This window comes from Arachis hypogaea, chromosome 18, assembly GCF_003086295.3.
Source record: "Arachis hypogaea cultivar Tifrunner chromosome 18, arahy.Tifrunner.gnm2.J5K5, whole genome shotgun sequence".
Lineage (NCBI taxonomy): Eukaryota > Viridiplantae > Streptophyta > Magnoliopsida > Fabales > Fabaceae > Arachis > Arachis hypogaea.
The window spans coordinates 49,797,088-49,802,457 of record NC_092053.1 but is presented as its reverse complement, the minus strand read 5'-3'; the positions used below and the strand labels follow the sequence as shown (position 1 = coordinate 49,802,457).

General features: G+C 40.5%; 1 non-coding gene across 1 annotated transcript; it reads left to right on the top strand.

Moving 5' to 3' along the window:
• The first annotated feature begins 2,179 nt into the window (after positions 1 to 2,179).
• Positions 2,180 to 2,287, top strand: LOC112774105 (small nucleolar RNA R71). The gene has a single exon (XR_003188610.1). It is a non-coding gene; the product is annotated as a small nucleolar RNA R71 (small nucleolar RNA).
• The last annotated feature ends 3,083 nt before the right edge of the window (positions 2,288 to 5,370 follow it).

The window sequence follows — 5,370 nt, the reverse complement described above, 5'->3', positions numbered from 1 at the left end:
TTCTTCTTTGGGGTTGACGGACAGGTCTTGCTCCCTCTTCTAAAAATATTCTGTGCTCACATACTTGAGGGTTGATTCCAACTATGTCTGCCAAACTCCACCCAATTGCCTTCTTATGCTTCCTCAGTACATCAAGTAACTGCTTTTCTTGTTGAGAAGTCAGTTCCCTTGCGATAATGACCGGAAGCTTCTGTTCATCCTCAAGATAAGCGTATTTGAGATGTGGAGGGAGAGGTTTCAATTCTAACTTTTGATCATGGGCAGGCTCTGGATTATCTGGGGCTTATGAAAATGGTGAAGTGCCCTCACTGTCAGTTAAGAGGGTCCCCACACTGGGACCTTGTCCAGTGTGCCTCTCTTCAAACTCTTCCTTTTGAACTTCAGCCACACTTTCGTCTATGACATCACACTGGAAGATAAAACGATCTTCTGGGGGGTTGTCGATGACTCCATTCAGATTAAAGATTACTATGCGGCCATCTATTTCAAAGGAGTATGTTCCTGAAAAAGCATCCAATTTGAATTTTGATGTCTTCAGGAATGGTCTTCCAAGTAGGATTGATGATGGCTTATCTGAATCATTGTGGGGCATCTCCAAGATATAAAAATCAGTGGGAAATGTGAGCCCTTTAATGTTCACCAAAACATCTTCAGCAACTCCAGCCACTGTAATAATACTTTTATCTGCTAACACAAAACGAGCTGCCGACCTTTTGAAGGGAGGGAGCCTCAAAACATCATATATAGACAAAGGCATTATACTGACACATGCTCCTAAATCACACATGCAATCATAAATTACTACACCACCAATAGTACAACTAACTATGCAAGGACCTGGATCACTACATTTTTCAGGTAATCCTCCCATTAAGGCAGATATAGAACTACCTAAAGGAATGGTTTCTAATTCATTAATTTTGTCTTTATGGATACATAAGTCTTTTAAAAACTTTGCATATTTAGGTACCTGCTGAATAACATCAAAAAAGGGAACAGTTACCTCAACCTTTTTGAATATCTCTACCATTTTAGGATCGGGTTTCAGCTGCTTCCTGGGCTTCCTTGCAAGTTGTGGAAATGGAATAGGAGTAGTGTTGTCTGTGGTGTCTGCACCTTTTGGTGCTTCCTTCTGTGGTTGAGTTATCTCTTCTTCAGCTATGTCCTGTATATCCTCTTCCTCTTCAACATCTTCGATTTTTACCACCTCTTTAGCTGAGGCGTATTCTGGTGAGCTTGGTTCCTCCTGATTTCTCTTCTGCAGTGTGGTTCCGGACCTCAGGGTGATAGCATTAATGCCTTCTTTTGGATTGGGTAATGGTTGAGAGGGGATTCCAGTGGTGCTTGAAGGTTGGTTACTGGAATTTTGTGCTGATCCAAGCTATGTCATAAAAGCTTGCAGAGTAGAGGTGAGACCATTCAGACCGGTGTTAATGCTATTCATGATGTTACTTTCCATGGTCTGTTGTCTTTTCTCAAAAGATTGTAGTAGATCTTCATTAGAAGATAAAGAAGAATGAGTAAATTGAGAGGTCTGCTGCTGATTGTTCTGTGGTCCTTGGTTCTGCCTCAGGTGAGGTGTTCTGTAAGGTTGATTTTGCTGCCTGTTGTTGTTATTATTCCACCTCTGATTTCCCTGATTATCTCTGCCTCCCCTGTTATTGTTGTCCCTCCAATTCTGGTTTGAATTGTCCTGCCATCCATGGTTATTATTTCCACTTTGATTGTACCCTTGGTTGGGGCGGTCATAGAAGTTGTGAGTGGATGCCACCATGTTGTCTTCTTGTTGGAGCTGCGGGCATTCATCAGTGTAATGGCTATAATCAGCACAGATTCCGCAAATTCTTTGTGGAACTAGTTGTTGGTTTTGCTGTGGTGGAGGAGGTTGAGCTTGCTGAGCTTGTTGATTCAACTACATTTGCTTCAGCAAGTTGGTCATTTCACAGATGCTTTGAGTTAGAGCAGCAGTCTCTCCGCTAGAAGATACTTCTGCAACAGCTTTTAAACGGTCTTGCTTTTGTCTGTGGTTCCTAGTGGATTCAGCTAAATCACTAATCAATTGCCAAGCTTCATCAGTGGTCTTGTACTTCTTCATAGACCCATTGCTGGCACTTTCCGGTGTGGTCTTATCTTGGGGCCTCATACCCTATGTAATATAGCTGAGTAGCACGATCTTGTCAATCATGTGGTGGGGGCATGCTTCCAGAAGATTATTGAAGCGCTCCCAGTATTCAAAGAGAGTCTCATTGTCATCCTGAACAATTGTAGAGATATCCTTCCTCAGTTTATAAGTAACTTCAGATGGAAAGAATTTCTCCAGAAACTCCTTTCTGAGTGTATCCCAGTTGGATACATTTGCTAGAGGTTGAGTGTAGTACCACTCTCTTGCTTTTCCCTCAAGAGAAAACGGAAAAGCTTTCAGCAGAATTGAAGTTTCATCAGTGCCATCACGCCTGACAGTAGAACAGGCTGCCTGAAAATCCCTCAAGTGCCTAATAGGCTCTTGAGCAGGTAGGCCATGAAACTTGGGCATCAAATTTAGCAGTGCGGGCTTTATTTCAAAATCTGTAGCTACCGCTGGATGATGCGCTTGAAACGGTTGCATTGTAAAATCAGGGGCTCCTTCCTCCTGGATGGTAACTCTCCTAGCTGCCATGTTTTCTGCGCGTAAAACAACCGAATCAGTAGAACGGGGACTGGTTTCTTCCTCAGATTCACTTTCAGATCCGCCCTCAGAGCGGGCTAACCGACGCTGTTCTCGCCTTATTCGTGAAATTATCCTTTCAATTTCAGGATCGAATATTAGCAGGCACGGACCAGGAAGTGAACGCGTCATTTGACGGAAGAAACATGCAGCTCATAGTAGCAAAATAAAATAAAGTGCAAATAAATAAATTCTAATTAATAAAATTAGCACTCTATTGCAACTCCCCGGCAACGGCGCCAAAAATTGATGAGACGCAGAAGCTGGTGAATTAAAATTTATTAAAATAGTTACGTTGCAAGTATAGTTCTTAACTCACCGAAAATCTGCCTATCAATTTAGAAGTATGTCACAGAGAGTTTGAATTAAAAATTACTGGGAGTTTTAAGTCCCAGGTCGTCTCCCAATGAGTTGCAGAAAAGTGTGCTATCTTATTAATCAGATGTTCGAAGAAGTTGAGTTGGGTAAATTGGAATTTAAATTGAGGAAATTTAATTAATATGAATAAAAGCCTTGACTGGGAGTTGATTGGTTGGAATTTCTACTATTGATGGAGTGATTGTAAGATTAATTTATAATTAATGGTTGTTCTGTTTGGTTATCCTTTACTAAGTAAGGGAAAGTCAAACAAGCTGGGATGCCAGATCTATTCACAAGTTGCAACCCACTTACTTCAAAGGGATTGGCGTTGGTGACAGGATAGCAATCCAACATTTAGCCCAATTACAAATTTTTCTTCAATCCTTCCAACTCAAGAGTTCCTTTTAATCAACTCCCCTTCAAGTAAGGAAACTACTCACGCATTGTAAATAAAGAATCCATAGCATATAAAAGGGAATTAAAAGAAGACATGATTATTGGAATTGAAATTAAATTAAAAAGAAATAAGCCTTGCATTAAATAATCATAAAAGTATTCAAATAACAAAATTGAACAAAACAAGGAACATGGAAGAATAAAACCAAGTTGAGAAAACGAACTAGAATGACGAAGTCTTGATGAGGGAATAACTCTTCTCAATGTTCCAATGCTAAGACCAATTGAAAATTAAAATTCTAAAACCTAGAGAGAAAAACCTAAGAGAGTAAAACTAGATCTAAAAACTGTTGACTGAATGAATATGTTATTTGTTTCTGCATGTTCTCTGACTCTAGTCTGCTGTTCCGGGCCGAAAACTGGGTCGAAATAGGGTCCAAAATCGCCCCCAACGAATTCTACAGATTATGCAGATCGCACATGTCACGCGATCGCGTCATGCATGCGGACGCGTCATTCGTGCTTTTCCTCGCCACGTGTTCGCGTCGTCCACGCTACCGCGTCGCCAGAGCTTTTCCAATCCGCGCGGCCGCGTGAGCCATGCGGCCGCATCGCTGCGATTTGCTCTCCTTCGCGCGGTTGCGTGAGCCATGCGACCGCGTCACTTCTCGCTGGTTATCTCCTCAAAATTCTTGTGTTTCTTCTATTTTTGCTAGCTTCCTTTCCAATCTCCAACTCATTCATGCCCTATAGAGTCTGAAACACTTAACACACAGATCACAACATCGAATGGAATAAGAGAGAATTAAAAATAAATAATTAAAGTCTCTAGGAAGCAGTTTTCAAACATGTAATAAATTCAGGAAGGAAATCTAAATGCATGCTAATTTAATGAATAAGTGGGTAAGGATCATGATAAAACCACACAATTAAACACAATATAAACCATAAAATAGTGGTTTATCACCGACCTCTCTCTCTCTCTCTCTCTCTCTCTCTCTCACCTTTTCATAACACTCTTTCCCAAATACCCTTCACACATTACAACCACTACTTCTACCCCTTGGCCGAACCACATATCTCCCTCCATTTCCTCTATTTTCTTCTTCTTCTACTACTTTCTTTCTTCTTTTGCTCGAGGACGAGCAAACCTTTTAAGTTTGGTGTGGTAAAAGAATTGCTTTTTGTTTTTCTATAACCATTAATGGAACCAAATGCCGGAGAAACCTTTAGAAAGAGGAAAGGGAAGACAATTGCTTCCACATCCGAGTCATGGGAGATGGAGAGATTCATCTCACAAGCCCATCACTAAGAAAAGGATAGAGCAAACAAGAGAGCCTACTCATAGACCTCAACAAGAGCATGAGGAAATTCCTCATCATGAAATTCCTGAGATGCCTCAAGGGATGCACTTTCCTCCACAAAACTATTGGGAGCAAATTAACACCTCCATAGGAGAATTGAGTTCCAACATGGGACAACTAAGGGTAGAGCACCAAGAGTATTCTATCCTCCTCTATGAAATTTGAGAAGATCAAAGAGCTATGAGGGAGGAGCAACAAAGGCAAGGAAGAGACATTGAGGAGCTAAAGCACTCCATAAGATCTTCAAGAGGAAGAACTAGCCACCATCACTAAGGTGGACCCGTTCTTTAATTTTCTTGTTCTTTATTTTTATGTTTTTCGTTTACTATGCTCTATGTTTATTCATGTCTGTGTCTTTATTACATGATCATTAGTGTTCAAGTGTCTATGTCTTAAAGCTATGAATGTCCTATGAATCCATCACCTTTCTTAAATGAAAAATGCTTTAATTACAAAAGAACAAGAAGTACATGAATTTCGAATTCATCCTTGAAATTAGTTTAATTATTTTGATGTGGTGACAATACTTTCTGCTTTCTGAACGAA